This window comes from Oryza sativa, chromosome 8 (genome assembly GCF_034140825.1).
Source record: "Oryza sativa Japonica Group chromosome 8, ASM3414082v1".
Lineage (NCBI taxonomy): Eukaryota > Viridiplantae > Streptophyta > Magnoliopsida > Poales > Poaceae > Oryza > Oryza sativa.
In genome coordinates, this window is record NC_089042.1 from 25431139 (window position 1) to 25442932 (window position 11794).

Genomic DNA, 11794 nt, shown 5'->3' on the forward strand with positions numbered 1-11794 from the left:
CATCGTTGTTGTTTAGCTGGACTTGCAACGCCGCATGTGAACTGAAAGCACAAAATTCTACTGTTTCTTACTGTAGTAAAGCTTTTACTGTTCGTGCAAGGAGTTACCTCCCGGTTAAAACTGGGGTGCAGTACTATCAAGAACTGGCAGTTGGTCTCTGGGACCCGGAGTTCTGCCCCCTCTCTCTGTTTTTTTTTTCTAGTCAGCTGGCAACATGCCGAGGATGTAGGCAGTGTTTAGAGCCTGCCTAGCAGCTCATATAAATTCGGAACTCCAGGGGTGTTTAGATCATATACGTAAAATTTAGCGTATCACATCAGATATATCGACACATATTTGAAGTATTAAACATAGTCTAATAACAAAGCAAATTACATAATCCGTCTGTAAACTACGAGACGAATTTATTAAGCCTAATTAATCCATCATTAGCAAATGTTTACTGTAGCACCACATTGTCATATCATGGTGCAATTAGGATTAAAAGATTTGTCTTGTAATTTACACGCAATGTGTAATTGGTTTTTTTTCCACATTTAATACTCTATACATGTGTACAAACGTTCGATGTGATTGGGTGAAAAATTTTAGGGTGGGATTTAAACAGAGCCTCCATATCTCAGTTTGGATGGCCATCAAAAAGATTCTTTCTCCATATTTATTCCTACTCCAACAGATCATCCATATTACATCCTCCATATCACCTTTCATATATTTTAATAATATCTTTTAACCAACTTTGCTATGTATTTGTTTTTTAAGCCTGGATTAGTTAAAAATAATAATGTTATTCGCTAAACATGCTTCACATTATAGTTACAAATTAATCTCTCACGTATATTGTGGTTGATTAATAAAAAAGAGTCTACCACATTTACTGTGAAAGCAAAGAAAAAAAAAGAACGGATAAACATCGTTCCCCAGCACGGGCGGAGCGATGCGGCCAGGCGGGCGGAGCGGAAGCGGCATGGCACGAAGGAGGCAAGCAGCGGGCGCGGAGGTAGAGGCGACGGCCGGCTGGCGCGGGCACGGAGGCGGCGGTGGCAGCCGGCGGTGGGTGTGGAGGAGCAACGGAGGGGCGATGTGGCGGCACGGCAAAGCTTGGTGCATGTGGAGGAGCGATGGAGGGGACGCGCGTGTGGAGGAGCGATGGAGGGGACGATGCTGCTCGGGTGGCTTGACGCGAGGGGCTGAGCTTCACCCCTAAATCCGGTACACCCCTTCCTCTCCACTTCACTTCTCCATGGCTACGTACACCGGTCTTCGGCGGCTGGCGACAATGGCAATGGTTGACGACGAGAGAGCTTGGTGGTTCCGGATGTTGTTGGGAGCTAGGTTGAGGGGACGTAGTTGCGTTTTGGCGTGAGGAGAGAGAAACACCAACGTCCTGGATAGCGTACTGTCACGCCCAGAAATTCCTGAATAGAATTCCAAGCAGAATGTGCATTAAAACTCCCGTCCAGAACCGACCGGGGTACACACACGACAAAGTTGACATACAGCACGTCTTACAAACATTATAAAAGTCTTACATAAATGCAGCGGAAAAACAAAAGATAACTGGGGCTAAGCCTGGACTTGAACTGTAGCGGGAACACCACTCCACAGGCACCCTCGACGGCACGGACGAAGCCTACTCCTCGGAGAACCCGCCATCGGACACATACTCGTACTCTGGGGTTGGGGAAAATAGAGCAAGACTGAGTACTATCCACTGTACTCAGCAAGTCATACAGGAATGGGGGGTATGATGCAGGGATTTAACAAGGGATAGCTAAACAGGTTCATTTGCATAAATTCTGGCATTTATAAACAGGAGTTGAAAGCGAAAACAGTTGTAATAATTAAGCAATATTAATCATCCACTGTCCAACGTTACACCACGTTGTAACAGGCCCAACCATCCACCTGTACTATCCAATTCCATTAAACTAAACTAGGGTGAGTCTAATCACGGTGAATCTGGTTGATCGCCCATAACCGCGGGCACGGCTATTCGAATAGTTTTACTCTGATCAGAGGTGTACAACTGTACCCACAAGACACAGCCCCACGACACGTTTCCGTGCGCCGACATGCCACCACGACATACCGGAAAGAGGCCGTGACAGGACCCTTCGCATAACCCCCTCTAGCCAAGCACACCACACCTCAGGTTTCACCCCCGTCCCCAACGGGCGACGGGCAGTCCCCTCTCGTGCCTAGGTGAATCCGGAAGCCGCATAGGCTGTCGCAGGGCCCATCCAAACTCCATCACGCCCACCCTTGCCTGGATGCGTCGGCTAGAGAAAAGCTACACTACAAGAGCCCAGCCGTTGCCCACGCTGGCTTGTGGTAAGCATGATAAATTCTTCCAGGGTTTCCCGCGAACCGGTCCTTAATTGCTATGGGTGCGACAAGCAAAACCATGCACCCACAGCCCACCATGTGATTCATTTTAATTAACCAACACCAAAGCGGTGGTACTAAACCAACATTATCATAAGAACCTACAGTCCATATTTTAAATGAGATTTCCCCATTGTGTGCTAGTTGAACTAAGCATGGCTAAGCAACTCCTAGTCCAACGTCTATTCATGTTGCAACGCCCGCGCATGCGCCGCACCTCCCGCGCCCACTCCCCTCTCTCTCCCGCCCGCGCCCGCGCCCGAGATGGCTGGGATTCGATTTTCGAATCCCGACTCTCTCTCTCCTCTCCCACTCCCCCACGTTGGCCGGTGGAATCTCGCCCCTACCGGCCACGTCCGGGACTCCCCTCCCCTATTTAAGCTCCGCCGTCGCCCCCTCTCTCTTTTTCCCCATTTCGCCGAACTCCCTCGTGCTCCCCATCGCTCCCGCGCCGTGCACCCACCCGCCGCCGCCTTTCCCGCCGCTCCGGCCGCCGCTAGCCGCCGCTAGGCTCGCTGCCGCACCGCGCCGTCGCCGCCGTCGGGTTCGCAAGGACGAACTCCACCCCGTCCGCCCTTCCTCCGTCAGGATTCGTCGCCGGAATTCGCATCCCCTCGCGCTCCGGGCACCCCGAAGCCCGTCCGCCGATTGCCGTCGTCCTCCCGTGGCTTGCCGTCGCCGTTCGCCGTCGTCTTCCTCCGCGCCGGCCACCCTCGGTGAGGCGTCCTCTCCCCTCTACTCCCCTCCCTCTCCTTCCTAGCCGCCGCTTAGCGCCGCCGTCTTCGCGTCGCCTTTGCGCCGCCGCCTCCGCCGCCGGTTGCTGTCGCCGTGGCCGGTCGGCCGGCCTTGAGCCGAGCCGAGCCGGGTCGCCGCCGCCCGTCCGATCAGCCCCAGGGGCAATCTGGGCCGTCGGTCCCGTGGACCGGCGGTGGACCACCCGCGTGGTCCCGGTCCACGGTGGACCGCCCCCCCTTGAGCCGCTGTCGAGTGGGGCCCGCGTGCCGGCGCCCCTTCTCCCTCTCTCCCGAGCCACTGACCGGTGGGCCCCACATGTCGGCGCCGCGCCCCCCCTTGATGACGTCAGCCCTGGGAATTATTGCACAATAAATTATTTAAGGACTTTTTGTTATAGTAATAAACACAGTGAATCTTCTAAAATTCATAACTAATTCATCCGAGCTCCGTTTAAGCCCATTCAAGTCTCAGTAAATCAAGAAAAATGCGTAGAATCCATTAAAAATGGTTTTGTTCTCTGTTTCAGTAGTCTTATAGCCTGTTTTTATTGTTTGCTTTGTATGTCGCCTAGATTCCGGTTCTTCCGACGCTCCGGTGTACTTCGAGAAAGTCGCCGAGGTTCCTCCAGCTGCAGAGCAAGGCAAGTCATGCTTGTCACTTGAACATGTTGATCCTATATTGCAAATGCTCTATTGTTTTTCTTCAAATATTGCATTGTTTTATAATGTTACTATGGGGTGTTTACCTATTGTTACAGCCATGCCATTTTTGATACCATGCTCCTTTGTTAGCTTGGGTTATAACATGAATAGATTTTGGACTAGGAATTGCTTAGCCATGCTTAGTTCCACTAGCACACAATGGGGAAAGCTCACTAAAATATAGACTTTAGGTTCAATTGGTAAGGTTGGTTTAGTACCACCGTTTTGGTGTTGGTTAATTAAAATGAATCACATGGTGGGCTGTGAGTGCATGGTTTTGCTAGTCGCACCCATGGCAGTTAAGGACCGGTTCGCGGGATGCCCTGGAAGAACTTATCGTACTTACCACAAGCCAGCGTGGGCAACGGCTGGGCTTGTAGTGTAACTTTCCTCTAGCTGACGCATCCAGGCAAGGGTGGGCGTGATGGAGCGGGGCGGGCCCTGCGACGGCCTCTGTCGCTTCCGGATTCACCTAGGCATGAGAGGAGACTGCCCGCTGCCTTGCGAGGAGTGGGGGTGAAACCTGAGGTGTGGTGTGCTTGGTTAGAGGGGGTTATGCGAAGGGTCCTGTCACGGCCTCTTTCCGGTATGTCGTGGTGGCATGTCTTCACACGGAAACGTGTCGTGGGGCTGTGTCTTGTGGGTACAGTTGTACACCTCTAATCAGAGTAAAACTATTCGAATAGCCGTGCCCGCGGTTATGGGCGGTCAACCAGATTCACCGTGATTAGTCTCACCCTAGTTTAGTCTTTTGAAATTGGATAGTATAGGTGGATGGTTGGGCCTGTCGCAACGTGGTATAGCGTTGGACAGTGGATGATTAATATTGATTAAATATTACGACTGTTTTCTTCTTTAAACTTCTGTTTATAAATGCTCGCTTTATGCAAATGAACCACTCTAGCTCTCCTTTGATAATTCCTTGCATCATACCCCTATTCCGGTATGACTTGCTGAGTACAGTGGGTAGTACTCAGTCTTGCTCTATTTTCCCCCAACCCCAGAGTGCGAGTATGTGTACGATGGTGGGTTCTCCGAAGAGTAGGCTTCGTCCGTGCCGTCGAGGGTGCCTGTGGAGTGGTGTTCCCGCTGCAGTTCAAGTCCAAGCTTAGCCCCAGTTATCTTTTGTTTTTCCGCTGCATTTATGTAAGACTTTTATGATGTTTGTAAGACGTGGATCTGAATGTCAACATTGTCGTTTGTGTACCCCGGCCGGTCCTGGACGGGGATTTTAATGCACATTCTGCTTTGAATTCTATTCGGGAATTTCTAGGCGTGACAGCAACCTTGGTGAGTCGATCCACGACTACCCAGATTGAATCGTGACCTGATGATGTCCGGGGCAGTCCTGTTATAAAATCCATTCTAATATCCTCCCATTTCCATTCCGGGATTTGAAGAGGTTGGAGTAAACCTGCTGGCCTTTGATGCTCTGCCTTCACTCGCTGGCAAACATCGCAGAGTGCGACGAATTCAGCTATTTCTCTCCTCATGCTGACCCACCAAAACTTTTCTTTGAGGTCTTGGTACATCTTGGTGCTGCCTGGGTGAATGGAATACTGTGTCTGATGAGCCTCGGTGAGTATCAGATCCTTCAGTTCCTTGTCGTCAGGTACACACAATCTTTCCCCCATCCAGATTGTGCCATGTTCATCCTCAAGGAAATCCCGAGCCTTTCCGACTCTCATGTTCTTTTTCAGCTCTGCTATTTCAGGATCATTCACTTGAGCGGCTCTAACTTGATCGACGAGCGTAGGCCGTGCTTCCAGAGCGGCTACGAACCCATGCTCAACAATTCCCACGTTGAGACGCTTAAACTCCTGCTGCAATTCCTCACACATGCCCTCGATGCATAGGGCAGTGCAGTAACTTTTCCTGCTTAATGCGTCTGCCACCACATTGGCTTTCCCCGGGTGGTAGTGAATGCTCATGTCATAATCTTTGATTAGTTCCAACCATCTTCGTTGTCGGAGATTTAGGTCCGGTTGGGTGAAGATATATTTCAGACTTTTGTGGTCTGTATATACTTCACAGCGGTTGCCAATCAGATAGTGCCTCCAGATCTTCAAAGCATGAACCACTGCTGCCAATTCCAGATCATGGGTTGGGTAATTCCCTTCGTGTGGACGCAACTGTCGCGAGGCATACGCAACCACTCTGCCCTCCTGCATTAGAACACACCTAAGCCCGTGGCGGGATGCGTCGCAATAGACTTGGAAGTCTTTCATCTGGTCGGGCAGAATCAAAACTGGTGCGGATACTAATTTCTTCTTGAGCTCCTCAAAGCTCTTATCGCACTCAGCTGTCCATTTAAACTTCTCATCTTTCTTAAGCAACTGAGTCATGGGTCGGGCGATCCTGGAGAAGTTCTCGATGAACCGGCAGTAATAACCTGCAAGTCCAAGAAAACTTCGAATCTGCGACACGGTCTTCGGTGGGGTCCATTTGGTAACTGACTCCACGTTTGATGGGTCGACTGCCACACCCTGAGCTGTAATAACATGGCCCAGAAATTTGACTTCCGTCAACCAAAAATCACACTTGCTGAACTTGGCGTATAACTGGTGCTCCTTCAACTTCTCGAGCACCAGACGGAGATGCTGCTCATGTTCTTTTTCAGACTTTGAATAGATAAGTATGTCATCGATGAAGACCACAACGAACTTATCGAGAAATTCCATGAACACTTTGTTCATCAGATTCATGAAGAATGCGGGTGCGTTGGTAAGTCCGAAAGACATAACCGTGCACTCGTACAGCCCGTACCAAGTGGTGAAAGCTATCTTTGGAATATGCTCTTCCCGGATTCTTAATTGATGATAGCCTGATCGCAGGTCTATCTTAGAGAACACCTTAGCTCCCTTCAGTTGATCAAACAAATCATCGATCCGCGGTAAAGGATATTTATTCTTGATTGTGACCTCATTGAGTGCGCGATAATCAACGCACATCCTCTTCGTCTTATCCTTTTTCTCCACAAAAATGACCGGAGCACCCCAAGGTGAAGTACTTGATCGAATGTACCCTTTCTGCAGCTGCTCATCAACCTGCTTCTTGACCTCTGCTAGTTCGTTGGCCGCCATCCTGTATGGTCTCTTGTAAATTGGCACGGTTCCTGGTGCCAAATCAATCTGGAATTCAATCTCTCGCTTGGGTGGCATGGTAGTGAGGTCTTCGGGAAAGACTTCTGGGTACTCGCAAACTATAGGAATCTCTTCCAATTTCCTCGGATTCTTCTCCTCGGTGACCACTGGGATTTCCGCCTCAATCTGATTCAAGGAGACCCCTTGCTTTGGTGAGACTAGTGATTCGTACACTACGGTTTCTCCCTTCTCGTTGGTCAAGGTGACTGTGCGATTCGCACAATCAATGACTCCCTTGAACTTGGTCAGCTAATCCATCCCAAGAATGACATCTAGGTCTTTGGATTCAAGAAGAATGAGGTTGGCTAGAAATGGTGATCTTTGGATTTCTTTTAGCACTGAAGGGCTAAAACTGACCAAGGTTGAACTATTTCCCGGGGTATGAACCCTCATTGGTGTATTAAGCTCTTCTTTCCTTAACCCATGCATCCCCACAAATTTCTTTGAAATGAAAGAATGTGTTGCACCAGAATCAAAAAGTACTGTTGCAGGGATTGAGTTAACAGGAAATGTACCCAGTACGACCTCTGGTGCTGCTTGCGCCTCTTATGTAGACGCGTGGTTGACACGAGCCTGGACAAACCTTGGCCCGGCACGCCTGGGATTCGGGCATTTGTCAGCGAAGTGGCCAAGCTCGCCACAGTTGAAGCAGGACCCTGGTTTTGTTCCAGTCTCCTTCTTGGCTTGCGCGGACGAGCCTAACACGTAGAAACTCTGGCAACTTGGACTGAGGGGGAGGGCGACCAAACTGCTGGTGCTGCTGTTCGGCGTGCTGCAGCATCCTCTGGTGCATCTGCTGGTGTTGCTGCTGCATCTGCTGCATCATGGCTGCCATCATCTGAGTCTGATGTGCCATCACTTGGGCTAGCGTCGGATTCTCGGGAAGTGGTGGCGGACCATTGCCGGAATCACTGTTGGGATGCACACCATCAGCGCGTTCTTCGCCGTTGCTGCCCTCACCTGTCGTGCGGGTGCCAGTCCTGGTGTAGACCATCTGGAGGAAGAGTAGACGGGGAAACGGAGAAAAACAGATACTCAGGAACTAAGCTTTATTATATAGGAATTTAAACTGCAATTGTTCTGATCTGAATTAAAACACTTAAACAGAAAGCAAAATCCTTATTAAGACAGCCATATCATAGGCACATGATATCGACCGTCGACTGACCCCAAGCAAGCAACCTAAAAAACACAAACTAACAAGCAGAAGCTAGACAGTCGATAAGCTAATGGAAAACGAGCCTAATGCTCGGAACGGCTCCTGCGGTCGGTGGAGTCGAAGGCGTCCTCCTGCTCATCACCAGGTCCCTCTGAGCGACTCCTGGAGCCTGGCAGATAAGTCTCGCCGCTGCCCAGCTCTGAGCTACTTAAGCTGCTACTGCTGAGGTCGCGACTGCCACTGGGAGTAGCTGACAACCAACCTCCATTGCCACTGGCGGGGACCCTGACGGCTGATGCAGGCGCGAAGGAGAGAGCGGATGCAGGAGCTGACACGGGAACGGGAGCTGGAGCTGGTGCTGGAGCTGCAGGAACTGCTGGAGCTGCGGGCGAAACTAGAGGTGCTGCGGGAGCTGCTGATGGAGGTGGGTTCCTGGGCGCAAGCTGGATGCGCACGGGTGCCGTTGTCGACTTGCGGGGCGTAGTGCGGATCCGGACTCCTCCTGGCGCGGGAAGACCCTTTAACTGAGCATTCTCCCTCTTCAGGCGCGCTATCTCGTCCTTCAGAGCGACGATCCTCATGAGCTTCCCATCATTCAAGGCCTTGGACGCCTTGTGCAGATCCGAGTGCATCCTATCCAATTCCCTCATCACAGCACACATGTGACCAAAGGTGGTGTCGTTCTCGCCGGCTGTCGGACGAAAAGTACTGACATCATCACCGCTGGCTCGACGAGGGTGAAATCGGTACGCCGTGTCGTGGAAGATGTAGTTGTGGCGCTCCCGTAGTCTGGCCATCATCAGGTATGCTGCCTCCTGACAGGCGTGATCTGCTGTGCCTCCGGACGCCTCAATCACCATGTTAGCGAGGCAGGTGCCCACATAGCCATGGACCTCTAGGCGGACACGTTGAGGAAGCTCGCCACTAAGCGGTGGAACAGTCGTGTACTCTGGTGCGTTGGGGTAGCCCACCACCAGCGTCATACGTGCTAACTCTGCCACAAAGTCAATCATGCCTTCTCTGTGGTGGTTGGGTGGGTGGCCGGCCATCTAGAGAAGACAAAGGAGTAGGATCAATGCATGCTCAAATCCAAATTTAAATAAAGCAATAAAGGACTCAAATAAGAGAATCGAATAAGAGCGAAATTTTATGCATAGATCATTTTGCATGAGGGCGAATAAATAATAACAATAAAAGCAGAAGTACCTTGCAACCCATATTCATGAGCTAGGACCTAATGCATTTCACCTATCAAATCCCAACTGACTGACGAGTAAAACTCAAATAATTTTACTAAAACTCTAGACTGACTTGTTTTTGACAAATCTCACTTAAACGAGCGACCAAGATATTTCCCTGCAACCACAAGAACAGATCCCAATTTTCCTAGAACAAATCCAATTGCAAAGAACATATGCAATGAAAAGGATTCATAGGGCTCTTAGGTTTTTCCATTTGGCTTGTCCTACGGTCAAGGTCGGCTCTCATACCAACTTGTCATGCCCAGAAATTCCTGAATAGAATTCCAAGCAGAATGTGCATTAAAACCCCTATCCAGGACCGGCCGGGGTACACACACGACAAAGTTGACATACAGCACGTCTTACAAACATTATAAAAGTCTTACATAAATGCAGCGGAAAAACAAAAGATAACTGGGGCTAAGCCTGGACTTGAACTGCAGCGGGAACACCACTCCACAGGCACCCTCGACGGCACGGACGAAGCCTACTCCTCGGAGAACCCGCCATCGGACACATACTCGTACTCTGGGGTTGGGGAAAATAGAGCAAGACTGAGTACTATCCACTGTACTCAGCAAGTCATACCGGAATGGGGGGGTATGATGCAGGGATTTAACAAGGGATAGCTAAACAGGTTCATTTGCATAAATTCTGGCATTTATAAACAGGAGTTGAAAGCGAAAACAGTTGTAATAATTAAGCAATATTAATCATCCATTGTCCAACGTTACACCACGTTGTAACAGGCCCAACCATCCACCTGTACTATCCAATTCCATTAAACTAAACTAGGGTGAGTCTAATCACGGTGAATCTGGTTGATCGCCCATAACCGCGGGCACGGCTATTCGAATAGTTTTACTCTGATCAGAGGTGTACAACTGTACCCACAAGACACAGCCCCACGACACGTTTCCGTGCGCCGACATGCCACCACGACATACCGGAAAGAGGCCGTGACAGGACCCTTCACATAACCCCCTTTAGCCAAGCACACCACACCTCAGGTTTCACCCCCGTCCCCAGCGGGCGACGGGCAGTCCCCTCTCGTGCCTAGGTGAATCTAGAAGCCGCATAAGCCATCGCAGGGCCCATCCAAACTCCATCACGCCCACCCTTGCCTGGATGCCTCAGCTAGAGAAAAGCTACACTATAAGCCCAGCCGTTGCCCACGCTGGCTTGTGGTAAGCACGATAAATTCTTCCAGGGTTTCCCGCGAACCGGTCCTTAATTGCTATGGGTGCGACAAGCAAAACCATGCACCCACAGCCCACCATGTGATTCATTTTAATTAACCAACACCAAAGCGGTGGTACTAAACCAACATTATCATAAGAACCTACAGTCCATATTTTAAATGAGATTTCCCCATTGTGTGCTAGTTGAACTAAGCATAGCTAAGCAACTCCTAGTCCAACGTCTATTCATGTTATAACCCGAGCTAACAAAGGAACAGGGTACCAAAATAGCATGGCTGTAACAATAGGTAAACATCCCATAGTGATATTGCAAAACAAATGCAGTATTTGAAAGAAAACATTAGAACATTTGCAATATAGGATCAACATGATGAAGTGACAAGCATGACTTGCCTTGCTCTGCTGCTGGAGGAACCTCGGCGACTATTTCGAAGTACACCGGAGCGTCGGAAGAACCGGAATCTAGCAACATACAAGGCAAACATTGCAAACAGGCTATAAGACTACTAAAACAGAGAACAAAACTATTTGTAATGGATTCTACAAATTTTTCTTAATTTACTGAGACTTGAATGGGCTTAAACGGAGCTCGGATGAATTAGTTATGAATTTTAGAAGATTCACTGTGTTTTTTACTATAACAAAAAGTCCTTAAATAACTTATTGCGCATTAATTCCCAGGGCTGACGTCATCAAGGGGTGGCGGCACCGACAGGCAGGTCCCACTGGTCAGCGGCTCAAAGGAGGGCCGGTGCACCGTGGACCGGGACCACGCGGGTGGTCCACCGCCGGTCCACGGGACCGACGGCCCAGATCGGCCCCGAGCCGATCGGGCGGTGGCGATAGAGGCGGCCGCCGGGCTCGGCTCGGCATCAAAGCTGGCCGGCCGGCCAGGGCTAGCGGCGACGGCACGCGGCCGACGGCGACGGCGACGGGCGGCACGGGAGGCGGCGGCGGCGGCCGAAGGCGGCGGCGCGTGACTAGGAGGGACAGGGAGGGCAGTAGAGGGGAGAGGACGCCTCACCGAGGGTGGCCGGCGTGGAGGAAGACGATGGCGAACGGCGATGGCAAGCCACGGGAGGACGACGACAACCGGCGGACGGGCTTCGGGGTGCCCTAAGGAAGGAGGAGAGAGAGATTAGAGAGAGGGAGATGAACCACGGCGGCCGGCATCCATGGCCGAAGGCGGCGGTAGAGGTAGAACTCACCGGAGCGCGAGGGGATG